Raw genomic sequence first — 22269 nt, 5'->3', positions numbered from 1 at the left:
CCTCAAAAAAGGGAAAACAAATAATTCAAGTGTTTTTTAAAAAATATTTGAAGTAGTCTGCTAGAAGTCTAATATTGAAAAAAGGGGAATTACTTTACAGATGAGAAAAATGTTTGTACCCGCTAGCTATGGGGCTTATGCTTCATAACAAGTTGTTTTTATAAACAAATTATGTTTTCTTTCCCATTTCTGGGGTTTGTTTTACATAGTGTACCGTACAACCTCACTGAGTGGTTCAAACCCTAAAAGATTTACTTGAAATATTAATTATTTCTTAAAAATCTGTTTTATGACACATACATGAAGAAGAAAAAATATCAGCAAAAAAGGTTAATTAAAATGATTACTTTTGTTAAAATTTGTATCTGTCTCAAGAATTTTTTAAATATGTAAAAATTACCGGTAAGTATTTTCTGGAATTGAGATGCTGGGTAAGCTTTAGCTTTATAATTAACTGAGCAACGACGCCCCCTGCTGGCTGATCTTGTAAATGACACTAACATCCAGCCTGTTGACAGTGACAGAGGATGCTGCCCAGGAAAACGGTGTCTTTTCCCTCCTTTAGGTCTCCACTGAATTCCCGACAAAGAAATGAACCACAACTGGACCGAACCGAGCAGCCATGTCGGCCTCAGAGCGAAAAAAGCGAGGACAAGCGAGCCAAAAGTAGAAGAAAAAAAGCAAATCCCTCAGCTTTGAAGGTAAAATTAGCAAAAGTTAGTCCAAACTCGCCAGCGATCCCGAAAACATCGAGAAGAAGATTGACCTTGGAGCCTACGACACCCAAGACTAATATTAACCAAGGTAAAAGTAAACAAATAAACAAAAACAGCGCTCTAATTATTTACAAAAGTGTAATTATATTAACGTTTTTTTTTACACAAGCTAAGCTAACGACTTGCTAATTTGTTGAAAGTAAGGTTAGCTTGACATATTTTTTTTCCCTCTTCTTGGTTTACAAACACAATAATTAAATAAAAATGATTAATAACGATGTATGTTGGATTATAGTTCTTAAGGCCTGTACTGGGTAAAGTCTAGTATTCTCCTAGGAAAAGTAATTTAACCAAAAAAAATCCACCTTAAAAGAAATCAAAAGTCTTAATGTGTTAGAGACCCCATTTCAATGAAAATGGTGTTTTTGCTCTTTTAAAAATGTTCTTTGTAGCGTTTTTCTTATGACGTAGGACATATAGAAGAAAATTAAGCTTAATGCATTTCAGAGAATTTCTTCATTCAAATCTTTGTGAAGAGACAAAAAAAACGCAGTTTGAAAGAGATGCAATTTGTGATGTAAAAGCTACACTGGGCGGGCTAAAAGGCTCCATGCTTTACTGTCAATGGCAAGAATCCAAAACATGATCATGTTTTTAGTTTTTTGTTATGATTCCATTTAAAAATGAACCAACTTGAGGCAGAATCAGGGGGGAAAAGTGTTTTTTTCTGTCAATCTGCTCCCCTTTAGTAAATCTGTCCTTGTTCTCTCAGCAGCATTGAATTTGATTTTACAGTTGGTTCAGACTACAGGTGACTGAATGAAAGCGCTCTTCTCATGAGGGCGTTTTTCAGAAAAGAAAAAACACAAACAACTCATTTCTGACTGAAAATCAAACGTTTCATTGGCGGCGTGAAAATGCCAAAAGCAGAGAGCAAAGATTGATTAGAAATCAATACAGGAGAAAAAAACCCCACCAGTTTTTATCAGATGTTTTCATTATTTTGTGACTTCCTCTCTGTTTGAATTGGACTAGGCCTGCACAATAAATCGCAAATGTATTGTTATCGCAATATCAAGCTGTGCAATACGCATATCGTGAAAGTCTGCGAAAATTGCGATAAATGGTAACCTTAAATGTGTTTAAACAATCTTATGGCAGCTTGAAGTAGTTAAGGAATGAAATAAATCTCTTTATGCATTTGACCAATGGGATGGAGCCCTTTAATGTCATTTAGGGTCATTTTGAGTGTAGGTTTTACATGGGTTGTGTTTTGACATACATGACATGTTTTGACAGACGTTGTCAGAGTCCTAATCAGATGGTTGTGAGTGACTTGTATAAAAACAAATGATTATGACTGAGGCGGAGTCACCTGTCAAAGCTTGACAGGTGACTCCGCCCCTCGATGTCCGTTTTCTGCTGGAGGATGTTGCTCCAGGTATGAGAGAGCAGGAAGGCCCCCCCCCCCATCCCGGTTCATGGAAGTGTGGGCTCGCTTTAGGATCTCCACCACCTCCATGATCCATTTGCGGTGTCTGTTGACTCTTATTTCAATTAAACTGTTGCAGTAAAATGGAAATGGTGTTTTTGTATGGTGTCAAAATAGAGCCTAAAGTATTGCGCATCAAAACAGTAAAACCGCGCATCAAAACCCCAAATCTGCGAATCAAAATGCATAAATTGAGAACCAAAACCCACAATTTGCAACCAAAAGCCTTTCCCCAAAGCACAATCCTATTTCTCAGCTGCCGATTTGTTTTCTCGCCATTCTGAAATCCTGTTTTTGAGTTGCAGTTTTATTTTGAAACTGTCTTTTTGAGTTGCGCTTTTATTTTTTGAGTTGTGCTTTTATTTTTTGCGGTTTTGATTCTAAAACCTGTCGACACGTAAAAACAGTGACATGTCAGTCAAGGGGAGGGAAGGCGGGACATCCCTGATATCCAGAAGCTCATTGGCTACCGAATAAGACCGAGTCTTACGTCAACAGACCAGTTTAGAATGTGCCGGTAAGTTTCTCATGTTTTTCATATATTTTACTATATTAAAAGATCAAAATTGTACTTTATTTAACCAGAGGACGCCAGCACATTCAGATGAGGAGCTCCCCCAGTAGCTGCTAGTGAAAAAAGATGTTAGAAAGTTAGATGTTGCATGACAAACTATCAGCATTGTTCTCCTGTGTTAGCATGCTAGCTAGCTCAATGCTAGCGGGGTTTCCAGCTCTTTTCATGACTTTTGTGGATTAAACAAAGTACATTTTTTACCACAGTGTCAGGATCAGTCATGTCAACCTGGGAATAATTGCCCGTGGATTGTCACTATGGTTATTCAAATAGTTTTTTAAGAAGTACATTCATGTGTATATATAAGGTTTTTCAATATTTCCTTAGGGATTACACAGATGGATTGAACAACAAAGCAACATATTGCTGCAAGAAAGTGACACCTTTCCTAGTTTGGGATCAAGTTAATCCCTATTTAAAATAAATAAATAAAAGAAACACAATTTTTATTTGAAGTACCAGAGCAAATTTCCCACAGGTGGGATCAATAAAGTTTTTCTGATTCTGAACTGTATTCCAAAATAATTTTCTCAACCTTAAAGATTGCAGGTTAACAGGAAGTTACCTTTCACAATATGCAGCTACTGAGTAGCAATTAAGGTGTGTGTGTGTGTGTGTGTGTGTGTGTGTATATATATAAATATATACACACACACACACACACACACACTCATTTTAACTGTCTTAAATACATTTTTCTTTGTGTGCAGGATGCTGTGGACATTGGACGACAGACTAACTTAAACCAGGCAGAGCAGGAAACTGTTGGAGTTGTTGTTCCCTCTGTGGCTGTCCTCTCTCCTCTCAGACCTGTTCAACCCTTGTGGGACATCAGAAAACCATGGCCAAGACATTAACATTTATGTACTGATCTATGCATGTCATCACAGCAGGATGTAACAAAAACTAACAATGTGAACAGATCTCATCTGCCTTACAAAATACTGCCCCCCTTAAGAAAATAAATGGCTAATAATCACCACTGGTATTTTGTAAAGCTTCATTTTTTAATGTTTGACCATTAAATGTGTTTTGTACAAAAGACTGATGGTTTTGCAAAGATCTTTGAAACACAGAGTCAAGTGCATTAGGTTCTGTGAAATTCTGAACCACAATTCAGAGAAATTAAAATAACTGTTTTTAAAACTCCTTAAAAGACTTGAGGTGGAAAAGTCACTGTTTTCGTACAGGCACTAAGAAATGGGAAGCAGACAGTGTGGTCGAAATGGACAACTATCTTAAAGGCTTCTCTTTCAGTTGACAGGAGATGTCTGTGAGCCTGCTGGACAGCCTTTGCATCACACTGGGACGTCTTTGGGGCCTGCATCTGGAAAGAAACAAAAACAGCAAAGTTAATTAACCAAAAAAAGAAGAGAAAAATTAAGATTAAATTTTTTTTCATTACCTTAAAGAAGATGTAGACATCCACGTCGTAGCTGCCTCAGTATTCCTGCCTTTTTTGTTATGGTATGCATAACAACGGCCCTTATAGAAAACAACAGACATACAGCAATAGTCAATTTTAAAACCACCACCCAATTAAATATACTAATAATTCTATTGATGTCTAATACTGGAATAATTTTAAGTGGAATAAAACACGTTTTTGCTGGTCTGCTACAATTTACTCTGCTCTGGTTCACTCGAATACCGGACTTCTGCCAGTCTGCATAGTGCAGACGCATACATTTTGAATAATATGGCACAGCAATATTGTTTCTCTGTTCAATAATTCCCTCTGTCTGTAAACCCTGAAAAATATTGAGAAACCTTATAGGTTATAACATATTTGATTAACCCTAGTGACAATTCACGGACAATTATTCCCAGGTTTACATGACCGATCCTGACACTGTGGTAAAAAATGTACTTTGTTTAATCCACAAAAGTCATGAAAAGAGCTGGAAACCCCGCTAGCATTGAGCTAGCTAGCATGCTAACACAGGAGAACAATGCTGATAGTTTGTCATGCAACATCTAACTTTCTAACATCTTTTTTCACTAGCAGCTACTGGGGGAGCTCCTCATCTGAATGTGCTGGCGTCCTCTGGTTAAATAAAGTACAATTTTGATCTTTTAATATAGTAAAAGATATGAAAAACATGAGAAACTTACCGGCACATTCTAAACTGGTCTGTTGACGTAAGACTCGGTCTTATTCGGTAGCCAATGAGCTTCTGGATATCAGGGATGTCCCGCCTTCCCTCCCCTTGACTGACATGTCACTGTTTTTACGTGTCGACAGGTTTTAGAATCAAAACCGCAAAAAATAAAAGCGCAACTCAAAAAATAAAAGCGCAACTCAAAAAGACAGTTTCAAAATAAAACTGCAACTCAAAAACAGGATTTCAGAATGGCGAGAAAACAAATCGGCAGCTGAGAAATAGGATTGTGCTTTGGGGAAAGGCTTTTGGTTGCAAATTGTGGGTTTTGGTTCTCAATTTATGCATTTTGATTCGCAGATTTGGGGTTTTGATGCGCGGTTTTACTGTTTTGATGCGCAATACTTTAGGCTCTATTTTGACACCATATTTTTGGTTGTTTTTCTATTTGTTCATGAGTTTTGTCGTCGTTTGCATTGTTCTGCAAACATCTTTACAGCTTGTATTTAGTTGAACTCTGTGTTAGAGCCAAGAGATGTTAAAGTAAAATAGTTTTGGGTAAATATTTTCTATCATTTGTTATTTTTGTTAAAGAAAGTAAAAGCAGGGAGAAAAAAACTCTATTAAAATGGAATTTGGAATGAAAAAAATCAGAGATGTTATTTTTTGGCCATATTGCCCAGCTCTGTGACACAGGGTATTTTTGATTTTGGCTTTAAACAGCATAACATAAATAAAGAGACCACTGCTGACCACCGAGCTGAGCCGAAGACCTCCTATAAATGATTTAGGACGCATTTTTTTATCTGCAGAAACTTCATCTACATTTTCAGCTTTAAGGAAAAAAAACACATTTTCTTTTGAAAACGTATTAACAGATTCCACATGGTAACATTTGTTGTTTTCATTACGACAAAGATGTGGTAATCATCGTTGTCACTTCCTTTTTTTTTTTTGGACAGGTTCTGGTACCTCTCCTGCTCTCGTCGATAGGGACGTTTTCCTTTTCTCTCCAGCATCCCAGACCAAAACTACAAACGAGAAGGACAAGGTATCAGTAACTGCATTACCCAATTAGATTTATTATTGTTTTTGGTTTAGTTGTATGTCTCAAAGACCGAAATGAAGCATTTGTAATTGTACTAAACTCCAAAATAAACACGAAAACCCAAAGTAATAGAACATTTCCTCAAAAACACGCCAAACATGAGATATCGAACCATGAGTCTCAGTTGTGTTTGCTCATAGATTTGCTATACTGGTATTGATATGTATAAATAATTAAAAAAAAACACTTCCTGTGTAATTTGAATGAAACAGTTTATATTTATCTGACACTACATCATTTTCTTGTTTTTATGGTGAAAAGCCCTTTTAATACGAAGGATTTGTTTTCTTCTTTACCTTTCTTTTCTTGCTGTGGATGGTTAGGCCAGACTGTCGGTTCTCAGGACCATCTCCAGGATGCTGGAGGAGAACCTGCTCATCAGGAGGAGACTTGAAGTCCTCAGCCAGGCCAGATGAGCTTGGTTGCTCATTACAAAAACGGGTTATTCTTACAAAACGTTCTAACCGTTTTAGTTTCAGAAGCACTGACTGCTTTAATCTGCAGGAAAGCTGAGAGGTTCAAAATAGATAAGCATGTTTATTTATTTATTAAGTTTAATATATATTTAATTTTATTTACAAATGTTCAAATATTTAAGCTTAATTGAGGGTGATTGAGTCATTATAATAAGCTTCTGGCGTTACAAGTGTTCAAACATGTTGGAAAGCCGACATGAATGCAGTTTAACACAGTGATATGTCTAAAACATTTGTTCTTTGTGGGTTTTCATTGTAGCTGCAGAATTAAAATCGTTTTTCCATTGCTGAGTAGAATTTAAACATTTCAGCAGTCTGTAAAACGACTCAGTTATAATAAAAGTTATATCAAATAAGAATTTCTCTTTAATTTATATTTCATTTGTTGAGAAAAGTGATCTCAATGCATCCACTAGATAGCGCCAAAGTTATCTCTTACAAGGCAATCGAAGAAAACCAATTAGTTTTATTTTTAGTGATCAGACTAAAAATCCTGCAGAGCTGTGGTTTGCGAGGACTACCAGATTGACAGACTCAACTCCAAAATTTACCGCCCGTCTTCTCGATCAGTGGGATCCTGAACTGGTCCCAAAGCCCCTGATGCATTCAAGGTTTAGACAAACAAAGACATAAACATTACGAAACGAAGACAAATATGTGTTTAGATTCAGTAGAGATATTTTTGGTCAAACATCACATTCAGATGTTGCCTTCTTTGAAGGGCAAAGTCTCAATTTAGCAGCAACAGATCTGACTCAGTTCTGCTTTTCTTGATAAGAAATAATTTACTGTTTTACCACAGGAGATACCAAATTCTGATTAATTACAAACCAGTTAATGTAGTTCTCTTGTTTGCAGCAAGTTTTCAGCAGCCATTTTTGTAACTTGATCTAAAACTATCAGCTTAAATTCAGTTATCTTCTCAGCTCCCTAAAGGCTATAATGTGATGCATATGTCTAATATATATTGGCTAGAATCCACAGATAAAGTTTGCCTACAGTACTACAATAATCTTTTATTTTGTGAGGATTTAAAAAAAAATATTAGATATATAAATAAATTATATCAAATCCTAGTCTAAAATAATAGCTTTCTCTTACAGCTCTGCTCTTGAAAACATGAAACTATCACTGTAATAGTTGATCATCAAGTTAAAAAGTGAAAAATAAATTAACCAGGTAAGGAACACAGCACTTTTTGGAGGGTAAAACATTTGCATTCTTGTTATAATGACAAATAAAAAATAAAAAATTAGGACTCATTGCAGATTTCTGAGCTTTTTAGCATGAAGGTTTGAATTTACACAAACACGTCTGCCTTTAATTGTTGCATTTTTTTTTATTACTAGTGGCTAATCTGGTGCCTTCTAAAGTTTTTTTTTTTTTTCCAAGTGAGGTCACAGCTCCTACCGTTTCTTTAGCATCACAGAGTCTGCTGGTCTGCAGCCTCCACACAGTTGATTGCATTTCTGTCTGAGAGCTGATAAACACAGTTCCGGACAGCACAGCCCAGCCACCCCATAACCAATCTCTGCATGGAAAGACTGCAGGAGCTAGACCACCTTAAGAGTCCTGAAGCAAACAAGGAGCTGTGTACCCTGAACCACATAAACCTATATCACACCAAAACACTCCTTTTTGAAATCGAAACCCATTTTGTACATTTGTTAACCTCGGTTAATGTTTCCTACAGCCTTCGGTTCTTCTCATGAAGGTTCTAAACTAGCCTCAAACAGACAGGAGACACCTCTGTCTCTGTCGACAGAGCACAGACTGGGACAAAATGGCAGCGGGCGCCATACGCCTCGGGAAAGCAGCAATTTTCGATCATTACAGCTATATCCTGCTCAAAAGAACTGGATTCCAAGGACATAATTACTAGGTGTTAATACTTACAATGTAATGACAGTCACCATCATCCATCTTCCAGTCGACTCTCACATCTAAGTATCCAGTTGCTGCACACTGATGCATTTAAACACAGAATGAATTTGAATAATTTTTATTGTTGTTTACTGAGTTTGTAGAGTTTGCAGGTGGGGCTTGGTTTAAGGAGCTGAGTCAGGGCTTATCGTGAGAAGGATGGAGTTAGATCTGATCTACTACCAATAATATTCTGGATAGTTTTGAAACCATCCAGGGGTTTTTGGTCTTAAACCAACCTATCATGCTCATCGTCCTCCTCCACTGGAAATGTGTTAATCCTATCAGCATAAATAGTAGGTGATAAAGCGTCATTTGCTGCTTTTAAGCCAACAGTAATTCATGCCGTGCTGACCCACTGTCTGGAAGCAGGCTGTGGAGAGGGCTCCAAATGCAATCACAAGTTTTCACCCAGATTCTGGACTCAAAGTTTCCCCTTCATCATAGACGAGTAAACACATGCCAAACCGGATGCTATGTAAAGAATGTCTCCCTCTGGAGACTTGATGCAGGACTTTTGCACAGAAGACGTGAAGCATTGAAGCTCTGATATCGGACAGAAGGCCCCCTTCTGTGGCGAACAGTCAAAAGTCTTGTGGAAATGGAGAAAGAAGGCCTGAGAAATCTGCATCGTTTAAACTTAAGATATCCAAGGAAAACCACAACGTGAAAATGTTCTCACCAACTCGTAAGGTGACCAAACAATTTTAAGGAGAATTCTCCCAATTTTTGTGAAAACGTTTACATCTTGAGGTGATCAGAGGAAAACTTTAGTTATAAAACCGCTACTTTAAAATTAACTCTTAAGTCTGTTTTTAAATGAGAAAAATCTTTGGTTTTACTGTAAGTTCTGAATGTTTTATTAGTATTTTTTGTCTATTTTTTATTCTTTTAAAAATAGAACTTTTTTTATTTAAACGAAAAGAAAATATACGTTTCAATAACAGGTTGAATTAGTAATTACAATTATATTTAGGAAAAGAAAGTGATTTCAAATAAATGTTAAGAAAAGCAGAACATTTAGTTTTCTTGTTTTACATACAAGAATAATAGTTTTTATTTAATTCTATTTAGTTAACTGATTGAATAATTTACCAATGTTTGATATGTCAAAGTCACGAGTTTAGTGGGGATTTTTTTCTCCCGTGTTAACCACAAGACACATCAGGCAGTGTGCTCTTTGAAGGAGTACAAAACGAACCGCAAGCCCCGCACGCCATTCACCACGATGCAGATCCTCGCCCTGGAGAGGACGTTTATTTAGAGGCAGTACCTGTCCTTCGTGGAGAGGGCTGAGTTCTCATCCTCTCTCTTTCACTGTCCGAGACCCATGTCAAGATCTGGTTTTCAGAACTGACGAGCTAAAGCCAAGAGGCCTCAGGAAGCAAAGCAGGACAAATTCCAGTACCATTCTGTACTCTGGCTTTTCCTGCATAGCTGTCCCCTGTATTGCGAGCCAGCAGGGTGGCTCAGCAGGGATCTGCAGACTGTACCGCTCATACAAAGGCAAGCAGAGCTTTCCAGCTGCACATGTGGTCATGCAAGCTTCACCCGCAAACTATGAGGTGACTCATCAACAAATCCAAGCTGGGAAATGTCACCTTTCTCACGTGAAATCTGTTGTAGAAAGATACCGTTCTGCTCTGTCATGCCTTGAATGACTAAAGATAATTTTTTTAATGTTGCAAGTCCAAACGAGAGACTTAAGATAAAGCTTATAACCAACTCTTGTTAGACAATGATTCAACATGTATCTCGCTGGTTTGCAGTAAACAAAGATAAGTGAATTCTTTGGGTTCTATTTCTATGATATCCTTGAACTAAATACGTATACTTTACGGATTCGTTATGAATCATAAAGTAAAATATGATTTGATTCTGTTTAAAGCAGACTTCGGGTTATTGGAATGTAATATGAGCTTTGGCTCTAGTTGTGCAGCAACACACAAACCCATTCGTGTTTCTGTCCTAAAGGCTCCATAACTCATTTGTTAGTGGAGCCAAACCACCTGCTGACAAGTCCAGAACTCTTAAACAGAATCAATCAAACATAATTTTTTGATTGAACAATTCAAGTGAGTGGGTGGTTGTCTGTGTTTGTGTGGCCCTTCCACGGCCTTCTGAACAGTTTAGGGTGTATCATTCCTTCACTCATAGGAACAGAATTTCAATAAACTTGTATTCATTATTGGTTTAATCAGATTTAAATGTTGTCTTTTGTCAGCAAGAGTTGTGGATTGTCAAAAATGACATGTGCTTCCCCTCCTGTTATGTTCAAGTACGTACCTGTGACAGGAAGTGGCGTGCTTTCCAACATCTCCCAGCAGGGGTCACCGGTGAATACATATGTGTTATCACCCAAATTACTTTTAAAACCATTTCAATCTATTGTTTGTAGCCAGCCAAGTGTAATTCCAATAACTACAATTTACTTTAGTGATTCATAGTTGATGCTGGGAGAATATTGGTGACTTTGGCAAATATTCCTTGGTGATAGAGGACTGCAGTTTAGAAGAGATTTATGTTAACTAGTGTTTATACAAGTAAAAACACAGCTTTATTTTTGGATTTCACTGAACAGTTTGTAAAATATTTTCTCATTCACACGTATTCATGTTGAAATGTCCAAATGCAAACTTGGTCAGAGTTTTTTGCATAAGGACGATTTTACTTTGCTGGGAGCACCTAATACTGGAGTCAATGTCGGGTTGGAACGGCAGTAAAATAGCAGCACTTTTTTTTGGACTGGAAGTTTCACAGGTCCAGCTGTCAGAATGGAAAACAAACTGACAAATACGTGACTGAATTACTCCCAGCAAACTTTAACGCCTGGCCATTCCCCAGAAGATGGACTATAAGATCATTTGTAAGGTCCTCAGTATCCACCTGAGTAAGTACGGCAGCAGCCCAAACACACACAAAGACACATGCTGCAAAAGTCAGAGCAGCCTTCACTAAAAAGAAGAAAGGAAGCCACTAAAGGGTCATCTTACAACAAAGAAAGAACCATCATCTCAAGACATTTGGTTTCTGTTACCATCTCAGATGTTTCTACACAGTCAAGCAAAGAGATACTGACTAAGCTAGAGGTAGCTTGACTAACCATCACAGGCCTCAGCAGCTAAAGAAGTGAGGAGCAGTCTGAAGAATGCCTTTTTGAAGACAGGAAAAATATTCTTGGCGAAAATACCCTGCAACTATAATTTAGATTCACCACAGATTAACTGCAACACTACTCTCAAGTGTACAGAGTGTGATAAACACCTGGGTACTCGTCATTCTGGTCCACTGCAAAACTCATGTCAGCTACTGCAAACCTCTTTCACAAGAGCATAGCAGGGAGGAAATACCAGATGTAGATTTTTGTGGAAATGAGTTCTTTGGTAAAAAAAAAAAAACGCTAGAAGATTTTGCTTGTCAAGGGTTTCCCTGATGGTCAGAAACAAGGCAGTGATTGGAGCAGCCTTTTCTATATGCTCACTAAAACGTGCTAGAGATGCAGAAACACCGGGCCACAGAGCCCGTGCTTACATTCTAGTCTTTAGATGGAAAAGTAAGCTTTCTGATTCCTACATTGATTGAATGCAATGAAATTCCCCTTTGTCGCTTGCCCCTGAAGTCTGTGGCTGCAGAAATATAACTGATATAACAGATGAAAAACATTAGTTTGTTCATTCAGCAAAGTCCGGAAAAAGAAGAATGGCCAACACAGTATCCCATTTAAAACACGACGAAGGATGGGTGTTGAAGGTGTTGAAATGTGATCTCAATTTCTGTTTTACATTTATGTGTGCATTTTATTTTGAATTTTTTTTTTATGATTTCCTGTTTGTGTCTTATCCAGGTGTGATGGGTTTATTGATGTGGGTGTGTCTGAATAAATGTGGCGAATGCTCTCAGCTGGTATGTGGTTGAGAGTGGAGTCGGAGAAAAAGGAATAGTTTGCGAGAGTGATTCATTTTTTTTTTGAGAAATTAATTGTGGTGCATTTTGACACAGTAGCACAGGTAACACGCAACAGTGTTGTGCAGTTACCACTATGCCAAAAGTAGGAATGCTCTTGTTAATACTCATTAACCTGAAAAAATCAGTGTCACGAGAACTCAAATTGATGCTGTTATGTTCTAACTCCATGTCGCCAACAGTGTTTTCTGAACATCTTCCAATTCTCTAATTCCGTTATTTATTTATTTGGAATGGACTCTGAACTTAATGCTTTAAAGAAAGTAAGTTTGTCTCTGAACATGTTGACGCAGTAATCTACCAGACTGTTCATCGTTTTGTGAGTTGCTGCTTTTATAGTCCCTCTCCCAGACGTCAACACTAAGAAATCATGCAAACACTCCGTGATTGCGCATAAAGGGCATTATATGGTTTCTGTAAGTCCCAAGAAAGCTTGTTACCATTAGCAAATATTTTACGGTCCATTTCCTCCTCTTTATTTTGAAATTAAACACTACATTTAGCTGATAGCGAGGTCCTTAATGGCTTTGAGAGCCCAATAACTGGAGTCTCAGTTTCAGATGTTTTCATTGAGGAAGACAAATCAGCTAGAAATCCCTAAAAGACAAATACAAACCTTCAATACATTTTCCTTCAGTGTTGCAGCCTCAATGACTAACAAGTGTTTGCATTACACAGCTTTCACAATGTACTGAATGTACGTGGGAACATGATTAAAAGCATCTCATTACATCGGTTGAATGAACAAATCCAAGAGACTATAAGCACAATACAGACAGAAGCTGCTCTAGTTTGTAAATTTGTTACTGTGGCTAATAGCAAATAGGAAACTCATTTAAGTTCTTGAATCTTTTAAATGTACAAATATGCAACTTTTATAAGTTTTTGGTCACTTAATTTTCTTTTTTTTTTTAAGGAAACACAGAGGAATGTCATCTCTGAGGCCTAAAGAATGCTTTAAATTTATTATTCCCTCCCAGCTTTATCTATAGCAGTCATTGCCTGTATCTGGAAACAGCTTTTGGCTGCAATAATTATTCTTCCACTCCACTCAGGCTGACGTTTCTTTTGAAATTGCATTTAATCGTGAAGAGGATGGAAAATACCCTGGTCTCCTATTTATGTGCAAACAAGCTATCTTGAATTTAGTAATGAGAATTTATGATTTTTGCTGAGTCACACCTTACTGTGTTTTCAAAGATAACATTTGTAATCTAAATTGAGGAGCAGGGAAATAAAAAATAAACAGCTGAAAAAGTATAATTACCAATAGATAGCTGTTTGTATGTTGTCATTCAATTTTTTCATAAGACCTGTATGGCCAGTTTCTAAAATAATTTTTCCGATACCAAAACAAATTCCAAGACCAACAATTTGTGCAGTTATACCCACAATCCACTAGGTGTAGCAGCTTCCTATGGATTCACGGCGTTGACTTTCACAGCTATGCTGATGATACACAGCTTTACATCGCCGTATCTCCTGATGACCTTGAACCTGTCAACACTCTTTTAAACTGCATTTTAGATATAAAGTTGTGGATGGCAGAAAACTTTTTACAGCTCAACCAGGACAAAACTGAAGTATTAATCATCGGTCCTGAAGACAAGAGAGAGATGATTTTACCACATCTTCATAATTTTAAACCTTCTCAATGTGTGAGAAACCTGGGCGTACTTTTTGACTCTGAGCTAAATTTTATCCCACACATTAAAAATGTCGTTAAGACAGGATTTTATCATCTTAAAAACATTGCCAGAGTCCGCCCGTTCCTCTCTCTTGCCAGCACAGAAGTGCTAATGCATGCTTTTATTTTCAGTCGTTTAGATTACTGTAATGCCCTGCTCTCTGGTTTACCCAAAAAGTCTATTTCAAATCTACAGCTATTGCAGAACTCAGCAGCACGAGTTCTGACGAGAACCAGAGGGCGGGAACACATTACACCGATTTTAAAATCGCTGCATTGGCTCCCTGTGCGTTTTAGGATTGATTTTAAAATTCTTTTAATGGTTTATAAGTGTTTTTATGGTCTTGGGCCTTCTTATTTGAATGATATTCTTTTAAAATATGAGCCCTCGCGGACCCTGAGGTCCTCCGGTGCTGGCCTCTTAGTTGTTCCCAAGGTGAGGACCAAAACTTATGGTGAGGCTTCGTTCTGCCATTACGGTCCTCGCCTGTGGAACGGCCTGCCAGAGGGCCTCAGGGCCGCAGAGACTGTAGAGGTTTTTAAGAAGAGGCTCAAGACCCACCTTTATAATTTAGCTTTCAGTTGATTTTAACTGCTAAATTATTCTATTAGTTTTAATATAGGCTATATTCTATACTATACTTCATTTCATTTTATGCATCTTATTCTCAGTTTTTTTATTTTATTTTATTTATTTATTTATTTATTTATTTATTTTTTAATAAATCTTATAATTTTAGTATCTTATTGTGATTTTAGCCCCAGTGTTTCTTGTGGGAGTCTTTTCTGCCAGGGTTGCCGGCTTGCCCGGTGGCTGTTGTTGGAGTTCTTGCCCTTGCTGGGGCGGCTGGGGTTTAATTTTGCAGCCTCACGGCTGTGAAGTGGACCCTGGTGTTGTCCCGGTCTGGGTTGGCGCTGTGGCCATGCTCCCGTGGGCGGGCTGGCTCCTGGTATGAGGAGATTCCCAAATGCCGTTTCCTCACAGCAGAGCCAAGCCTTGTTTGTTTGTTTGTTTGCTTGCTTTTTTATTTATTTATTCATTTATTTATTTATTCATTTATTTATTTATTTATTTATTTATTTATTTTAACTTGTATTGGTAGTCAACATTCATTGTCGTGGGTCATGTGCTTTAATGGAGAGGAGTGGGAAGGGTGTAGGGTGGGTTGGGGTTTTTACTGTAATGTTGTGTGTTTTTTGTTTTTAATGTTAAAGCGCTTCGAGCTGCACGAAATGCATGATAAGCGCTATTTTATAAATAAAGTTTGATTGATTGATTGATGGATTGCTGTACTGCTGCACAGTCATTCACTTTTTCATATTTAAAAAAAAAAAAGAAATTGTCGCAATACTTTCGGCAAGAAAATAGTACAGATAAAGCCAACATATCTGCTAGTTTGGACTTCAAGGCTGTTAGATAATGTCTGTTTAAATTGTCATGAGTAACCTGTGAATTAAAGATGACACTCTTGATGTTGTTTTGCGGCGCCAGTGGTACATGGGAGGAGGTTTGGGATTTGGGGGATTTCTAATGTTCAGTGTTGCAGGAAAAGAAGCTGTTAGATTTTTATGCATGCATCATTGAAAGGATGCTTCAAATTTGCTCCTAAAGGGCTGAATATATGAAAGGACTGCATGTCGTTTTAAAAAAAAAAAGTGTTTAAGAAAGAAAACAAACAGTTTTGTAGTTTTAAAGTTGCATGTACTTTGCTTATCAGAGTTGAAAGCAAAGAAATGCAGACTGGGATTCCTCCCTGCTTGTCTCATCTCCTGTCCCAGTCTGTGAGGTAGAAAAACGAGATACTCTGAAACATTTCTGCATCCAACTGCTTCCAGATAAGCTAAAATTCCTTATAACACATGTGTCAAACTCAAGGCCCACGGGCCAAATGTGGCCCGCCACAGTTAATAAAAGCATAAAAGTTTTTAATTTCTTAAAATAAAAAATAAAAATTGACGTGTATTTATTAATATTTAGGGGGAATTGGACTTGAAATATCAGATTGGGCAACTATACATTGGGACTCAAACACTGTCCGTATAACCTAACCTGACAGAATCCAATTTAAAAGGATTTATGCTAGAGTAACAAGCAAACATGTTTTCTATGCAACTGTAATTGTCACTTTAAAAAGTAATAGTAAATAAATAATGAGTTATTTACCATTAAGGAGTTACACTTATTTTTCAGTACATTTAGTTTCATGTATAAGTTATGACTGGCCCTTTGAGGACAACCACTATGCTGATGTGGCCCTCGGTGAAAATAAGTTTGACACCCCTGCCCTATGCGGTTCAATGCACACCACACAAAAAAAAAAGAACAATTCAAGCATTGCTTCCCCCAAGGAGGTAGCAGTGTGAGATAAAGGATGAGGAAGACTAGGTTTTTCTTAAACAATAGCACCTCAGCTGTAAAGCTGCAAGTAGCTTTAACTGCTACTGTGATAGGAAACATTTGTTATTTTTGACAACTTTAGTCTAAAATTCATTTTTTTCCTCTTGGTGATTCTGTTGCTAACAAGTATTATGTCATTTCTTTTCTGTTAGTTTCTGTTTACTCTTTTTTTATTGAGCACTCAGGGACAATGACCTATTGTTCATAGTGCTGTAAGTATAAAGAAATATCTGCTTTCATCTTGTCTTCAAAGCTGACAGGCAGGTGTATTTCCCCAGAAACAAACGCAGCTCTGTTCTCTGGTTTCTATGCATTTTTCTTTGGTTCTTTATCCCCTAATTCCTGTTCATCCCAGCTGGTTTTATCTTAATTTCACAAATTATTAGTAGGATTTTCAGGTGTAAAAAAACATAGAAAAAGATTTTATTTCTTTTATTATAATTACCGGTACACATAGAACTTTAATTTCTTGTCTATTATAGCGGAAGATTAGAAACCTGAAAGAAGATAATATTTCACTACAATTACTTTAACAATTTTACAGAAATCTGGAAATAAAAGCTTGACGTTTCATAAAATCCATTCTCAAATATATTCACACACATGGACATACTTTGTGTTATCCTCCTTTGTCTTTTGTCTTTTTTTGTCTTTCAGTCGGTTTTCAAGAGACATTTCCCTCAAGCCTGTGGGCCAAACAACGTGACCTATTTAAACATAAAAAGACACACCTAAAAGCTTTGGCTTAGAGGTTGGGTGAATGAAAGCTTCTCTTGGGTTACAGCTTTTTCCCTTTCATAATGACAATCTGTGGCTCTGAACGCTTCAACCTGAGGATGTTGGAGAGAAATGACTTTTTTTTTATGTCTAAAGTTTAAAACTAGTCCATTCTCACTTCTTTTGTTGTTGTTGTCTCTCCACATTTTCTTTTTTCCCCCCTATTTCTCCTGGGAACATCACTTGCTGTACAAAGCAACAGTCTGGTGCTGTTTTCCACTGACATGCACGGAAGCTCCGGCGCTCCTTTGAGGCGGAGGAGCACATCTCAGTCCTGTTGTTATTTAAACTAAAGAGCATCAAATTATGTTGTTTTAATTTTATTTTATTCCAGTTTGTAACAATGTACTCTGGGCTTGCCTTGATCGGCTTAAATCCTACAATCCTACAAACTAACTCTTTAGCTCAAACACATCAGTGTCAGCTGAGTTAGCTCCTGGCAGTGACATCCATACATTGTACTCTGGCAGGGTAATACCCCATGTCCTATCCTTTTCAGAGCAGTGCATCTTTAGGCCTCTCCACTGTGTGCATTTCTTCACAGGTCTGCGCGGTCTACTGAGATCCAATGACTCAATTATCTTCCCCGCGGCTTCCCCCCCCCCCCCCCCCCTCCACTAAAAGAGCCAGATCGCTCGACTCTTTCTGGTATTTTAATAACACACTTGCTGACGCGAGATATTATGTGTGTTTGGATACACACCAGCCGATCTGAAAAATAACTCATTTTTGTTTGTATGCGATGACATTTCTGTTTTTATTAGGGGTCATAACTTTCAATCAAACTCATAACTGGGTTTATCTGTAAAGTTTGTTGTTATTCTTTTAACGAAAGCTACAGAAATGGTATAGATAGCAGCCTATAAAAGGGGCATATAAAAAGTAAACATTGATTAAAATTGATTTATTTTCTAAAAACAATACTTGAAAAATGTCTTTTTTCCAGATTGTCTGGAGGAAAGAAATAATTTATTGCACTTATCACAATAGCAAACTTTATAGACATATAAGCATCTGTACAGGATACTTAGCGTTTTTTTCCTCCTTGTATTCTAATGAAACATGTAGAGCGGTTAAATATGAAGAAAATCTTTCCTTCAATGGTCAGTCATGTGAGGCATGTAATGCATCCCATCATGCTTTGTGCCTGTGATGTGTCAAATATTGAACTTCTAATGAACAGTGGGAGGTCGGGGCAAAAAGCACACTTCCATTTAGAAAAATTAAAGAAGATTAATATGGTCCTCGGAAAAACCTCCCAGGTTGACTTCCTGTCAGACCTTCCGTCTCCCCACGGCTCAGAAAAAGGTGACATTATTTCCAAAGGCCAATGAGAATTGTAATGTTTTTGACAACCAATTGAAACATGACTCAAGATGACTGCTTATCAAATTTGAAGGATTGTTGTGGTACATTATATTTGAGTTGAAAATAATAATAGTGACCTTCTTTTTAACTAAATATACATTTTGTATTGAAAAAGTATTTTACCTCAAAACACTGGTTTCCAATTTAGCAGCCTGACTTGAGTTAATTGTTTTAGCAGTTCACTTTTTGGTCAAATGATTTCTATTTTGGTCATTTGAAAGGATGATAAGTTTCCAAACACTAAAAAGAAAAGCAGATCTACCCTGCTCTACTAGGATGTAGATTCATAAGCTTCATTATTTCCTTGCATAAATAATTATTACTTGTGTCACTGGAATTTCATACATGTTCACAAAACTGTGGCAGATTGTCGTTGAGTTAATCTAGGTGGAAAATGTTTGCAGGTTGGTCTATTTTCTTGCAATTTTATGCCACCAACTAGTCACAAGCTAGCATAGCTTATGCCTTAGTCACAACTGCGCTTATTGGAAGATGCAGGCTGTCAGTTAGCCCTATTTTATTTTCTTGCAGGCGACAGGTCATAAACACTTAACACTTAAGGGTATGTACGGATTTTTCACTTTTTCAATGCCCTTGAACCCTGAACACTGTGCATGGGGCCTGGTTGTAGTGTTCAAGTGATAAGTACAAGCCCCTTGCTTGTTGCGTACGTGCAGGAAGTTAGAAAATCAGAGCGTAGTTTGTGTCAGCATCCTACAAGCATCTTATGGGCACCTATGCATCCATCACTTGCAGACTCCGTGGGTGCAGCATTTGTGGGTAAGGAGCTAGTACGCGCACCTTACTAGAGGCAAGAGTTCAGCATAAGGACACTGTACGACAGCATCACCTGTATGTCAAAAGTGCATGTACCCTACATTATCCTTACAATACTTCACAACAATCGTAAGTCCCTCTACCTTAAGGTGGCCGGATGAACCTCGAGGGAACTACAAGACACACATGCGCTCACGTGTCTACAACCCTCCATGGGCCCGGATAACCCAAAAACTAGTCATTTTTAAGATACGAGAGTTTAGATGGAAAAAAGTAAATGTTGCTAGAAAAGTAATGAGGTTTTTGGAAACACACAGTACACAGCTACTCCTCTTTGGAATGATAGTGAAGAAATTTGAACTCTTGCAAACTCTTTTGTACCAGACTGGTACAAAAGTAGAGACCAAAAATGCTGTAACATGACACAACAATGCATCTGGGGAGAGACATTTGTCCCCGAATGAATACATTATGGTGGCTGATGGTAAAAAGTTCAGCATAGAAAATATGGAGCAGCTGCTTGCAAAATTGTACACAGTGGGGTCTTACATGCTGAAGTGTATTTCTAACCATATTACGTTATGTTTTTTTTTTAATGGAGCAACTGTTTGAAAGTTCAGTAAATTGACATCTGCATCGTAACGTGTGTCTGTTTTGCTCTTTAGCCACCAAGAAGAGTCGTCCAGGGACAAAATGCAATTTTTATTTTTACTCTCTCATTTAATTCATGTCAGGGAAAGTAGGAGGAATACCTGTTCTAAGCGTTTGAGTGTTAGGCTGACGATAACAGTAATTTGAAACTGCTAATGTGTTTTTTGGAGTCTCACATGAAAGGCTTAAGCCCCGTGATCTCCCCTGTGTGCATCATGTGTGCGAGAGCTCATTTGTGCAAGTTCCTGTGGTCCCAGCTGAACTTTCTAGAGAAGAGGCTTCTGCTGTGGTCCTGTTTGACAGGTTCCTCCAAAAATAGACCAAATCATATTCATTGTGAACTTTCTTAGCCCATCCTCATCATTTTTCATCTGCTTTTTGCACATCTCACATAGATTGATAAAAACTAAGAATAACCCAGTTTTGCCAAAACCATTGTTTTCATTAAACACAAACCACTTTACTTCTCAAAAATATCTAAAGGTGCTAATACACTTAAGTTCCCATGAATTCTTATTATCGTGGCAGCACATACGGCCAAAACAAGCGTTTCCTTGCGTTCCTGCCAGCAGATAGAAGCATGCAGCAGCTTCAAAGTCTCATTTCTTTTGGTCACAGTCTGCTCAGTTTGTCTGTAAAGTCAAGCAGACTTTTTCTCCATCCCATCATCCTTATCTCCCTCCCCACTCTTGTCTCATGTTCTTTCTGTCTCTGCTGGGGATGTTTGTTCAGCTTGTCACTGTCTCGAGTGGTCCTCTGCGCTGGCCTCCTGCTCCGTTAATCCTATTTTCCAATGTGCAGAGAGAAACATAAGAAAGAAATCAGCCGTTTACACCTTTCTTTCTGCCATCAGTTGGTGTAGCTTTTTTGTAACCTCAGCATTCTTTATTTTCAGCTGAATATATAATTAATCTGTGATTCTGGGTCAACCAATGATTAATTTTTTTGTTTAATTTTTTGTCGAGAGCAAAGTTTTTCTTAGATATAGAAGATTACAACATTATTTATATTAAATATAATTTACCTTTGTAAGGAATCCAATTAAATTAACTCAAAGAAAACCAGGACATAATTTAGTTTTTACAGTTTTTATATATTTTGACTTTTACATTGTACTTTAGTGCATTGTAAATGCATCTTTTAAATGTAGAAGTGATCATTTTTAGCCCATTTTCAATAGAATTGACCCTGCTGAATTATTCAAAGGATTAACTTTGATTGTTTATTGTTTGCTAAAGTCATACATTACTAAACTTTAGCCTAATGCTCCTAGTTTTGTGGGTAATTTGGTGCATGTGAAGCAAAGGGAGACCAGCTCCCACCTCCAGCTTGACAGTCGGAGCACACTGTGCGTTGACTCTCAAGACAGCAGGTGACAAGATGGGCTGCTTCAGTTTACACTACAAGAAAAGTAAGGGCTTTTGAAATTGAAAGTAGATTTGCTCAAACAGAACTTTACCCTACCACATATTTCCAGACCAACTGAAAACTACATTTTGATAGAATCACACAGAGAGGTCTAATCGGTTTGTTTTGTTCGTTTAGGGATGCCAAAAAATTGGCCAGATTTATCTTTTTTGCTCCTCAGACCCATCATGCATGTTACGTGAATACACTACAAACTACTCTACAAGACTGTTATTTCAATGCAAATAATTTAAATTTGACTGAAAATAACTGTCTAGTAGAAGGAATAAAGATTTTTCTTGGAGTGACACGGGGCAACTTTAAGCTTCATCTTGAAGTTTTAGAGACAGAGATGGTGTCGACCTTCCAAGCTGATGGAATGGGGAATTGGTTCCACTAGAGAGCAGCCTGATAGCCGAAGGTTCCTAATTCTACTTTGGACAACATAGAAACAACCAGAAAAAGTCAAAAAGTATTGGGTTCTTTTTGGAGAAAATGGCACTGTGAGGTTTTATAGACATGATGGGCTATTTATGGTTTTATATATAGCTTTTATGTCAGTAAATAAAATAAGAAGTTGGTTTTACTGTCCTATAAAAAAAAGGATAAGTAAAGAAAACATTTTTTTTATTCTCATAAAATTTCAGGCCACAGTATTTCCAATCAGCTTTTTTTTTTTTACAAAAAAAATGCAAAAGGCTTTTTGTGATAACTTTAAACTGAAATTAAACAAGACAAAGATAAAAGTAGGGCGTGACATCATGTTTAAATGGATGATATTTTATTTCTAATCACATGACGACACAAAACACTCCATTGTGTAATTGTTTTGTTCAAAAATTGAGCTATG

At 37.4% G+C, this 22269-nt stretch overlaps 3 long non-coding RNA genes across 3 annotated transcripts; 2 read left to right on the top strand and 1 right to left on the bottom strand.

Annotated features, from left to right (window-relative positions):
- The first annotated feature begins 476 nt into the window (after window positions 1-476).
- Window positions 477-6827, top strand: LOC111948027 (uncharacterized). The gene is made up of 3 exons (XR_013658612.1): window positions 477-804; window positions 5847-5935; window positions 6316-6827. It is a non-coding gene; the product is annotated as an uncharacterized LOC111948027 (long non-coding RNA).
- LOC144994914 (uncharacterized) lies at window positions 2589-3764 on the top strand. The gene is made up of 2 exons (XR_013658613.1): window positions 2589-2725; window positions 3493-3764. It is a non-coding gene; the product is annotated as an uncharacterized LOC144994914 (long non-coding RNA).
- LOC111948028 (uncharacterized) lies at window positions 3769-5034 on the bottom strand. The gene is made up of 3 exons (XR_002874015.2): window positions 4898-5034; window positions 4188-4267; window positions 3769-4109 (listed from the first exon to the last, which is right to left on the bottom strand). It is a non-coding gene; the product is annotated as an uncharacterized LOC111948028 (long non-coding RNA).
- Window positions 6828-22269: the final 15442 nt, after the last annotated feature.

This window comes from Oryzias latipes, chromosome 10, assembly GCF_053564925.1.
Source record: "Oryzias latipes strain Hd-rR chromosome 10, Olatipes_Hd-rR_3.1".
Classification (NCBI taxonomy): Eukaryota; Metazoa; Chordata; class Actinopteri; order Beloniformes; family Adrianichthyidae; genus Oryzias; species Oryzias latipes.
Note: the sequence above shows the minus strand (reverse complement) of the source record. Positions and strands in the feature narration are given on the sequence as shown.